Genomic DNA, 12,666 nt, shown 5'->3' with positions numbered 1-12,666 from the left:
AGTCTCTTGGGCATTCTTTAAAGTGGAAATAAAGGAAGAGAGGAGGAGAAGAGAAGAAGCAGCCAATTGATAGCCCCTGCTGGGTAGGCCATCAGTGGGCAGTATAAGTCATGCTATTCATATTCTCACCTCCTGATCTCTGATTATACCTCCAGACTCCTAATATTAGCTTCTTTCTTGAACTATGCCTTTAAGAATGAAACAATGAAACTTGTGTTCTAGTTCACATAGATGGAGATCCAGCTGTGATTGACTTACTCCAAAGGAAGCCAGCATTCCCGACAGCAACATAAATTTCAAGTACCAAAAGCTCAGAGGCAGGTTGTCGAGAAATTTTTAGTCCAGCACACCTCCATGTTTGTGGAATGTTTACCTTCTGCCCTACTTTTATACTCCTCTCTGCCACCTCCAACATTGTGAGTTCCTGAGGATTTCTCTTTCCAGATGAGCCATCTTCTCTCTATAATTATCTCTTGTTTGTGGCATTGGTAATTTTACCTCATTGTTTAGGATGACATTTTGAAGTATTTTTGTGTATCACATGTTCACACACACATTCTATGAATTTTCATATTTTATGATCTACATATTCAATCTCTGACCTCAACACTAACCCTACTAAATGTTGACTACTTATTACCTCCTCATTAAATCCTTTGCCCTGTTATCTGCCCTGTAAACCTACAAATTACTTTTCCTTTCAGAGCAAAAACCATGTCACATGTGATTTCTCTAATTCTGGTACCATCTAAGGCAATGGCACAGAAGTAATAAAACTAATCTGTCCTTCTTAATTTACCCATAATTCATACTCACCTTTTGGGTCACTGCTATCAAACAGCAACTGAAACATGTAAAACATATGGATGATAGATAAATGATAGACAGATTACAAAGTGTAATAGGATGAGAAGGAAATACAAGAGTATATCTGGGAAAAGTATTCCCCAAGGCTTTTAGCCATAAGAAAGGTAGTTCTGAAAGTTGAGCTTGGTATACCACAGGATTATTCCAATCATATTAGTATTTCTGGGAATTACCAGGAGGGCAAAAACTTGATAAGGGCCACAATGTAAAAGATGGAGGTCTTGACATATTTTGACATTAGACCTCCCATTTCCCCTATTTATTTCTTTACCAGGCCAAATCCAAACTGTGGACAACCAGTCTAATTATTAAGTTCAGCTTCTCTAGGCTGGAATCCCTAGAAAAAAGAAACCTGTTCTCATTCTAGAGTTATTTGGTCCCCAAAATCATACAAGTGGTTGCTAATATATTTGGGAAATATTGTCAAGGCAACTTGGGGTTGGGGAGAAGAAAGAAACTAAGGGGGACCACATATAGAAATTAGCAAACAGGGCTGCCTATCCAAACAAGAGCAGAGGTTCCTTCCATCCTCAAATTGTCTTCTGCATGGCCAAGTAATATCTCTTTCTGAGAGGCAAGGCTTGTTCTCCATAAAACATAAATGGGAAAATTAAAGGAAAAAAATAAAACTAATTTTTCTGGAAAGAAAAAGAAAAGAAGCAGCAAGAGTCTCAAGTCCTAATCCTATTTGTAATTTCCATATACCCTTTCAAAAGGGTCCTAGTAGAAGAGAACAACTTCAAAAGCTGGTTGAATGATCCTTTAGCTTTGGCATGCCAAATGATACAGCAACCAAGATCAGGGTAAATGGGACTTAGCATCGTGAAGATAAAGGCCCTATTCCCATGGATTTGCTCAGGGAGACTGATCCTCTGTGATATAGTTTGGGTTGAAGTGTTCTTGTTTTCTTCCCATTTGGTTTACTTCCCTAACTCACCTAATATTTAGGCTTTATTGGTGATTTTCCTGAGTCTATTATGTGCCTCCTTTTTTAAAAGAAAACAGAAAAAAAAATGATGCTGATTTATTTGTTCCACAGGTACAAATCAGTTCTCATCATACACACTTGCAGATAAAATCCTACTTTTAGTAAAGTCCATGAGGCAACCAAAAATCTTTTAAAAATTTATATATATATATATATATATATATATATATATATATTTGTAGATGAACACAATATTTTTATTTTATTTATTTTTATTTGATGCTGAGGATCAAATCCAGTGCCTCAAAGTGCTAGGCAAGAGCTGTAACACTAAGCTGCAACCACTGCTCCAGCAACCAAGATCTTTTGCCTAATGTGGGATTTCATTGTCCTGAGCACAATACTAGGAATCATATTCTCAAGCCTCAAGCACTGGAATGAATTAGATTGAAAATTTAGTCTCTCCACCTCCACCTCCCTCCCTAGCCAATAAATATTGCACCAAAGGACTGAACAATAAATTTGCAAGTAAAACTAAGCACTCTGAAGGTAGAGAGAAAAGAGAGAAATTTCATGAGAAATCCATCATTCATTCTCAAAAAGCTGTCATGCAATTTGAATCATTCATTCACTTATATTCCCCATATAGGTTCTCCTGTGACACTAGGTCATGGTTATGAGTGGCATGTAGCTAAGAGGTAAGTTTGAATGATCTTGTTCTGATTCAGTGAGAAGTTTGGAAGGCAAGCTTAGTTTTTCTAGTGGGGTAGTTGGAATGTTGGAGAGGGACAATTATAAGAGAAGTAAAAGGCTAATTACTAGAGGAACACCAACTAAACAAAATTTAAGATTTGGGAAAGACTCTTTTCATTTCTTAATTTTTATTTTTTTTAATTTTTAAATTTATTTATTTATTTTAATTATGTATATATGACAGCAGAATGCATTTTGATTCATTGTACACAATTGCAGCACAACTTTTCATTTCAGTGTTTGTACACAATGTAGTGCACATCATATACGCAGTCATACATGTACCTAGGGTAATGATATTCATCTCATTCTATCAGCTTTCCTGCCCCTATGCACCCTCCCTACCCTCCCACCCCTTTGCCCATCACAGTTCCTCCATTTTTCTCATGTCTCCCCCCTCCATTTTAAATGTTTTACTTGACATAATAATTGTGCATATTATGGGGTTTAGTGTGATATTTCAATACACATAAATAACGAATAATGATCAGATCAGGGTATAGTCATCCCAAACATTTGTCATTTGTGTGTGCTGAGATCACTAAAAATCCTTGCCATTTTTTAGGAATTTTATTATTTGTGTGTATGCTTTTTTTTCTAATAATAACCTTAGTTGTTTCCAGCAAGGATTTTCAGGGTGTTATGGTAGAAATATGTACAATTATAAGTATCAAAAACAGGCCAAAATTCAAACCACAGAATCAGGCAGAATGGGATAGAACTATTCGAGATACCCAAGTGAATATAATTTGGGGATTCCTGCAAGTGAAGACAAAAAGGGAAGTTAGATTTATACATTGACCTTTGTCCAACAAATGAAAGCATAAAAGTTTTTTTTTTGTTTGTTTTTTAGAAAATAAACCATAAACTTCATACAGGCAGGGTAGGCAGGGACTCTACCCATCTTATAATTAGCCCAGGGCCTGGCATATGGTAGAGATTTCATAAGTATTTATTGTATGAATGAATAAAAATTTGATGAATTTCTTGAGAATAAATATTATAACTCAACTCTCTTTATATCCCAAGCACTCATTAGTGGATTTCAGTTGTCTGTGGAGTGGTTACATGAAAGAGAAAAATGTTCCTGCCACTAATCTCTAATAATAATGTATTAAGTATATTGATATGAGTGGCAGGAAAAACACTAAAGACTAGTCTTTTGTCATAGTTTTACAACATCTGTTGTTAGGTTTGTCCTCTGATCCTTTCTCAGGTTGTCTTTCAGTAAAATTAAGGCCATAATAGTAATATCAGAATCTTCTTATTGTTAACTTTAAAGAACACTCCTCTTTCCTGTACTCATTTGCCTTTTTGTCCGCATTTGATATTATTGACTTTTCTTTCCTGAATACTCATCTCTCTTCTTCCTGACTAGGTCCGCTCTTACCTCTCTGGTCACTCTTCATGACTTTTTCTGAAGCTCCTCTTTCTCTACCTGTCTCTTGATTTTTTGTGTTCCTCAGGGTTCTGCCCCTATCCAGAAACCCTTTTTTACTCCCAAAAACTTTAGATGATCTCATCCATTCCCAATGATTCATCTATCATTTCTAGAATTGATTCTCATTTCCACAGTCCAGATCTCTTTCAAAAATTCGAATGACTATATATATATCTACTTAGTGGACATTCTCATTTGGAAAGAATGCAAATAAAATTCAGCATATCAAAAATTGAACTTAGAATCATTTCTTCCTCATGTGATCCCGATCCCAATGGATGACACTATTATACACCTAGTTTTCCATGACCCTCCATGTTCCTCATACATGGTATACAACAGCCAAATCTTGCAGTAAATATCAAATGAAGGTATACGTCTAATGACTCAATTTTATCCAGAGAATGGTTTTCAAGTATTTTTCTTAAATATGATTTCCCCAAATCAGCTCAATTAAAAGTTATCATTTATTATCTATTATGTACCAGGAACTGTGCTAGGTATTTTACATTTAAATTCTCATTTGATCCTTAGAACAACCCTGGAGAGTAACTCCATTTTATAGATGAAGAAAATGGAGTCCAAAGAAGTTTTACATTCAACCCTACACAGCTAGTTCTGTGTGCACAATGGGTTTCAGATCCAGATTTGTCTTATTCTAGAAGCATATCCACAATTCGAGTTTGGGTTTAATAAGATTATGTATCTAGAGGGTGGATACTCTGACGAAAGCCCTTGAATTACCTGAAGAGCAAGAGGCAAAAATAATCAAGAATCTCCTGTTTATCTTTGGCATCCAAAAGTCATATTCACATTGATATTGATACAGAAGCAAACCCATAGGTGCTTGCTAGTAAGGTGCCATTTTCCTTAGAAAGTGTCTTTGGGTTATTTGCCTAAAGTTTCCCTTCCAAATTCCAATCCTATTTGGTACCTTCCCCAGGAGTCCCTTTGAAGACCCTCTGAAAGAAGAAAAAAAGAAAAGGGGAAGAAAGATCTTCCCAAACAACAGTGATTTCTCTTTTCTTTTTCCCTGAATTCAGCTGCACCTCTGGGGATGATACTATGGGCTAATCAAAGTTATGCAAAATGCCTACACACCACACTCCAAGAAACTCTGAAAGTCTAAAACACACCCAGTACATGCAAGAAGCTCTAACATTGCACTGTAAGTGCATAGTCCATTTGTTTCCTTTTACCCATAAGGAAACTTGGATACAGACTGGGGTAGGGGACATATTTAATGTCATACAGTTATTTAGGGGCAAGATCTCTCCTAGAGTCCATTTTTCTCAACTCATATGTACTTATGTAATTAGCAGGTTTGGGGTAGATCCAACATTTCTCTGATCATTACAATAGTCTTAATGGGTGGATATTATCACGTATTTTCATTTTGTTATTAAGAAGCTGTACTCCAGAAGAGTTAGGTAATTTGTCAAAAACTATGCAAACTACTAAGTGAAAAGGTTGATGTTTGAACTTAGATCTATCTGATTGCTAGATGGGTTCTCTTTTCATTGTGCTTTATTGCCGCTCACCTGGTGGTAAATTAGCTAGTGCAATTGCTCAGAAAAAAATACCAGTTTTTCAAGCAAACTAATCTTCTGTGACTGTTGTTTCTCCCAGAGGGAAAGTGACAATCCACAGCACAAACATCCTTTGTGCTAAATGCTTCCTTTCACCAAATCAATAAAGCTCTCTTCTCACTAGCCATTGTCTGGATTTTAAGATTGTTTCTGGTGGAATGTATTACTCACCACAGAAATGAACCATTCCTTCTAGAGGGATCTGATGTATAGGAAAACAGTGCCTGTGAGTTGTCTTGCAAAAAAATGCATGCACTATTGACAATTATTGATGGAAATTCCCTAGGTAAAGACAAATTTTGCAGAGGTTTTATTGTTGTTGTTGTTTGCTTGTATTTGGAAACACTCGAGAGTTACATTATATGTAGAGTCAAAACAAAGCAAGGGAGAGCAGGGTTGAGAGTGTTTATAGCTTTTTTTTCTTTGAAAAAGTTACCTTCATCTGTTCCTGTGCCTGTTGTGTGTAACTAGGCCTTTTCCTTTGACTACTCAAATGGGAGAAGCATGTTTCCACAATTAGAACTATATAGACACTTCTAGCGAAGCCCAAACTTGTAGCTATTTTTTCTTTGCTTGTTTCTCCTTGAGGCAAATAGCAGACAAACATGAAGCAAACATGAACTACTTACACAGTGGGGAGGGAATTCAGGAACAGACTTCAGAGTGAAGGGAACTTCTGCTTTTTACAGGTCTTGCACATTTATGAAGACTGCATGCATACATGGCTCATAAAGCTGCCTCCAGGGAAATGTATAACTAGTGGGTTTTCAGAGACACTGTCCTCAATCTCCTTTCCATTTCTCCCTCCCCATGATCTCAGCCACCATTGAATTTAAAGACAACCTCCAACTCCCATCAGAAATACATACTCATTGACACTTTGCTGAGGTGGCAGTCAATCTCAAGCTGCAGGAGCCCAGGAATGCTCTGTCCCTTAAGAGAGATCCTTCCCTGCCAGCTCCAAGGTCAGAGGGGAAGCAAATTCATATTACATGGGTCTCACAATCTGAATGACAGTAGATATGTAGTTAAACTATGTGTCACTGACAGCCTTAATGATGGGCTTGTTCCTGGGCATTACAGAGAACTGCTTGAGTCTTGGGACAAAAAAGGTAGTCCATCACAAAAGAGGAAACAATGGCTCCCTTCAGAGCAAGAGCAAAAAAGCAAGTGTGGATTCAGAATATACCCAAGGAGGTCTGGGTTTTGAAAGATAACACAAAAATGAGTCTGTGTCACATGTTCAAGGTACAATTTGCTAACCATATGACTTAAGAAAATTATTTAACATTTTAAATCTGAAGAATCTCAGTTTCTCCAATTATATGATTAGGAAAAAAATACTACCTTGCAGGGTTGTTTGATAATGTATATGACAGCACCTATCCCAGTGTTTAATATATGGAAGTTCCTTTCCCTGTAATATATGAACTTGTGTTAATTCAATTTCATTAGCAGTCACCAAAGTCTAATGGATAGATATTTTATGAACTTTGAAGTCCACCTCTATGTTTTTGGAGTCATTTAGGCTGGATTAGAACCCCGACTCCATGTCCCCCACATCTTGGTTTCATCTTTAAAACTGTGATTGCAACTGTCCAACAGAGTTGATTGTAGTGTACTGTTAGCTGAATTAATGTTTAGTAGTCTAAACACAGTGCTGGGTACATAATAGGCATTCAGTAAATATTGACCTCTTCTCATTCCTGCTCTTCTCATTCCCAAAGATTATAGCTATCTGATTAGTGAAAATAGATTGGGCCATTATAAAAGGCACTAAATAGTCTGTACATACTAAAAATAATGTATTTTGTTATTTCTGTATAAAAATATTACAAATCTTAACCTTACATCATGTGAGTTTACTCCACTTATTTATGCGTTCCATAGTCCATGTATATAGTATCACTAGAGTACTACCTATCTTTCAGGGAACAGAACTGCCAGCTCTCCCTCTACTACAGTAGATTGTTCACATTTATTAGATCATGTGCACACTCCATAATCAAGCATTCTTCAGATCTATTTAATGGTGAATGATGCCACACAAGTAAACATGTTTCATAGGAAAGGCAGACAAAGAAATAAATTTTAATATAATATGACATGAAAAATAGAGTTATATAAAGAGTACTATGATAGCCAGGGACATATTTTTGGTAGCAGAGATTGAACCCAAGCATGCTTAACCATTGAGAAACAGCCCTTTTTATATTGTATTTAATGACAGAGTCTCACTAAGTTGCTGAGGCTGGCTTTGAACTTGTGATCCTACTATCTCAGACTCTCAAGCTGCTGGGATCACAGGCACACACCATCATGCCCAGCAGAAGAAGGGATGCATGAACGTGAATTTAAATGATAATTATAAATAATTAATAAATGATAAATATCAACCATTTTTGCTAAATAGAGCTAAAGAGTTGGATTGAGTAGTGCATTAATATGTTTTCTGTTACTGTAACTAAATACCTGGGACTGGGTAACTATAAAGAAAAGAGGTTTATTTTGGCAGCTGAAAGTCCAAACAGCATAGCATTAGCTCTGATGTGGGACACTCTCGCTGTGTCATTTCATGGCAGATGGCATTATTGTAGAAGTGTGTCTGAGTAGAAGTGATTGTATGACGGGATACAAGCAGGACAGGACAAGCGTGCACTTTTGACAACCACCCTTTCATGAGAACTAACTCAGGGTCTCAGGAGATCTACCTTATTCCTTTATGAGGGCATACCCCCAATGACCTCCCACTGGGCTCCACTTTTTATAGATTCCACTACTTCCATACTGTCACACTAAGGACAAAGCCTCCAATGCATGAAACATTGATTAACACACTTAAAACACAGCAGAAGGTATTCCATTCTATTACTGATTTCCATTTAGACATGTCCTATACAATATTTCATAAATATCTCATTTTCTCTAGTAAGTTAAAACAAAAAAAATTCTACATTATAACAAACCAATCCTCATGCGATTTTGTTTTTGTTTTTCATGAAAGAAAAATTTATAACACCTACTGTTTGTGGTCATCTGGTGGCTGAAGTTGCACTCCTATTCACAATAATCCTTTTCAAATATCAGTACCTAATGATATAACATGTAATATACATGCCAAAATACAGACACACATACAACTATAATTATGATATGTAAGTTAATGAGCATGTGCTTGCATGCATGCTCACTCACAGTAAGCTCCACGTGTAAAAACAAAATTGGCAGCCAAAACTGCTTGAGCATAGTGCTTGATTTGGGGCTTAGAAAACATTGAAGTTGCTTGTTAAATGCTGGTTTGAGTTTCTAAAACTCAATGAAAAACAATTGCATTCATAAAAATGGTTTTGATGCTTTTGAACTCTGTGACTTTATAAATAGTATTAATTTCACTGCTTTTTAACTCACTCTGTTAATTCAATAAAGATGGCCTTTTTGATTAGCTTTAATTGTTGTGCCCTGTTTTCCAACTTTGTAAAAGAGTTTCTTTTCATTTACCCTTTTTGTTCCACTACAGCCTCAGCTCCAGCTTGCTGCCTAGCAAAAGCATGCCATTTGTCACAGGGGGCCAGGCAAGACAGAGTGAACAGCTCATTGAAATCCATCTCAGTTTGCAAGAACAGCTAATCCTCAAGCATGCCATGCTTTAGGGGGAGGTGTGTCAGGCACTCCCTATATTAAGGTTTAAACATGAAGCCAGAAATGACCCAGAACAAACCAAAGCTGTGGACAGAAACATAACTTCAAGTATTTTAGCAGGGAACAAACTGGAGAATTATCAGTAAAATGAAAAGTCTTGATGATCAACCAGATACCAATATTGGTTTCACAATTTTCATCTTGACCTTCTTAAGATGACTCTGGGAGCGAACTGGGAGACTTTGGTCAGAAAAAATAGATCATTCCTGGTCAGTGTTCAAGAGCCAAGTGCCTTCACCATTCTACAGACAGCCAATATGGAAGGGGAAAAAAGAGTCCCAAAACACATCTGCTTAAGATGGGATTTGTCTGTCCCTCAAACTCTGGCCAACTCACAATACATCTTTGTTAGGAAACAAGCAGCTATACATTTTCCATATAAATTCCAACTAGCCACTGCTCATTTGCATTCCCTCCTTCAAATTCAGCCATCCCAGTTCCTCTGAGGTTAACTGACCAACAGTTGAGAAGAGACCTTTTTTCTATGAATGCATAATTGGTCATTGATGAACAAACAGGCACTCACTCAGTCTACCTGACCTAGGGGAAAAAATCCCTGACCATCATCCCAGATGTCCATGTCAGTCAACACAATCTCCATATAATTTATAAGGTATTAAATATCAAAAATAATGGATCTTTTCAGTTAGCATCTTGGCAGATGATGATAGCAGTACATTTTATTTGAGAAGCCAGCACAGACTTCTCCCAGTAAAACTGCAAACAGAAAACTGTGAGCATTGGCCCCAGATCCTCCTAGAAAAAGGCTGCCATTATACTCCATTACAGTTAAAGCTATGTATGCACCTCCTGGATGGCATCCAATCACATAGCACTTTTCCCTCCCTTCTTGCTCACTTTTACTTTTTTTCTTTTTTTAGTAAAAACATGTTCTCTCAATGGCTAGACAGTGGTTTCTAGTAAAGAAATAGACTGCAAATCAACCAGGGGAATGTGTGCTGAAATCTCCAGGGGAGATTTTTCAAAATCACCAGTAACAAGATATTTCTTTGTAGTTAACTTTATGTGCTATGTGACATGCCATATGGACTGAAGGTTCCAGTCTAATGTATAACTCAGAAGTGCCAGCAAGTGCCAGAGAGGACAAATTAAATGAGGGAAAACTGCAAAAGGAAAGGTAGAATTATTTACTTGGGACATGAATACAGCTTAAGCCTTTTAAATATGCTCCAGTTTTGTCTTTTTTCTTTGAGCTCTTCTTGAACATTTTGGATACTTGAGAACTTCTAAATTCTGCAAAAATTAAAAGTAAAAAGGTAGGGTAGGGCTGGGGTTGTGGCTCAGTGGTAGAGCACTTGCCTAACATGTGTGAGGCACAGGGTTCAGTTATCAGCACCACATATAAATAAATAAATAAATAAATAAATAAATATTTACATCCATCAACAACTAATTTTTTTTTTTTTTTTAAAAAAGATAGGGTAATGAGGGGTAGGTTTGTGGCTCAGCGCTAGAGCGCTTGCCTAGCACACGTGAGGCCCTGGGTTTGATCCTCAGCACCACATAAAAATAAATAAATAAAAGTATTATGTCCAACTGTAACTTAAAAAAATAAAATTAAAATATTTTAAAAAGATAGGGTGATGAAAATCATTTCTCTAGGAAAGTATGTTGCCAGATGTGTTATAAAAAGAAGATATTTAACTCTTCAGCATTCAGGTTCTGATGAACATTGGCTTTTATAAAGCAATTGGAAAATGTTGCACTTTGGGGAAAAGAGAAGGCTCAAGGGATAAATTTAGACATTAGAGTACAGACCTAGATGTTTAAAGTCATATAAACCTAATGTCCCATCCAAAATCTGACACTCTGATCCAGTAAATAATTATTACTTGAGTGTTTATAGTATACTAAATACTGTTTTGAAAAAGAAAACATGGTTCCCTTCATGGAGTTTACATTTTATTAGGGGGTGGGTGATGTAGTCAAAGACAAAATAAAGGAAAAAGTATTGTAGAGTACTATGACAACATGGACAAAAGTATATTGTGTAAAGAATTACTGCGTGTCTCCTAAAGATTGGATGATCAAGAAAGGCCTCTCTGAAGAGGTGACATTTGAACATGAATGATGAGATGGAGCCAGACACATGAAGACCTACTAGAAAAGTATTGTGAGGAGAGGAAACAATAAAAGCAAAGGCCTTAAGAATGAACTTGACAAAGAAACGACTTAGCAAGACCCCATCTCAAAATAAAAAATTGTCAAGGTTGGAGATGTAACTCAGTGGTAGAGTGCCTCTTGGTTCAATCCCCAGTATTTCAAAAAGAAAAAAAAATAATAATAAAGTGTCACTTAAGTTCTGAATGGATGTATCAGTACAAGTTAAGAACACAGGCTTTTGTGACACACAGAATTGGGACAAATCAGATTCTGCCCCTTACTAGTCCTATGACTATTTAAAATTCCTTCATTTTGTTCAGCCTCAGTTTTCATATCTGTAGAAAGTGGGTAATCATAAAACCTTCGTCAGAGTATTGTGGGGAAATGATGAAGTGTTTAGTACAATATCTGGCACTTAGTAGGCATCCTGATTCATATCACCATTATTGTTTTATTTTGCAGTATTAGGGATTTAACCCAGGGATGCTTTTATCATTGAGATACATCCCCAGCCCTTTTAGTTTTTTTTTGTTGTTGTTGTTGTTGTTTGTTTGTTTTTTAATTTTGAGACAGGGTCACTGTAAGTTGCCAAGTTGCCAAAGATGCCCTCAAACGTGGAATCATCCTGCCTCAGCCTCTTGAGTAGGCTGGGATTACAAGTGTGTGCCATTGAGCCTGGCTCATATCACCATTATTAATAGTTACTGTTAGTTCTGACTCATAATGGATCAGTTTGGAGTTCCAGCCTTAGCAGTATTGGGCATATCAGAGAAAGCTTAGTTCAGCCTGCTTATTTTACTAATAGGGAAACTCAGATACAAAGAGAGGAAGGGACTTGCCCAAGTTTACACAGTGAGTAGCAAAACTGAGTTTGAAAGCCAGATTTGGGCTTTCAGCTTGAACATCTTTATTACATTATAGTTATCATTCAGATCCTTCTCTGGGAGCCTATTTTACTAAAAAGAGAAGGTGACAGGCAGAGGAAGGGAGAGCAAAGAAAAAGAGAGAGCGGGGAGAGTGTGTATCTTGCCTGGGACAAGAGACCAACCTGCTATGGGAAAGAGGAAGCTGAACAAAGTTGAGGCTGGGGCCAAAACCTGATCAGCATTGTTAATGAGAAGTTTCCTAGATTTGAGTTTTCATTACACTTTTAGGGTCCCTGTGGTTTAAACCAGAACATAAACACTCAAATAGTATATATAGACTAAGAACAGATTTGGGACAATAGCAATTAAAGTCTTCATAGCTCATTTTAAAACAAACAT

This window comes from Callospermophilus lateralis, chromosome X (genome assembly GCF_048772815.1).
Source record: "Callospermophilus lateralis isolate mCalLat2 chromosome X, mCalLat2.hap1, whole genome shotgun sequence".
NCBI classification, from domain to species: Eukaryota; Metazoa; Chordata; class Mammalia; order Rodentia; family Sciuridae; genus Callospermophilus; species Callospermophilus lateralis.
The sequence above is the reverse complement of the archived record's forward strand: the minus strand, read 5'-3'. Positions refer to the sequence as shown.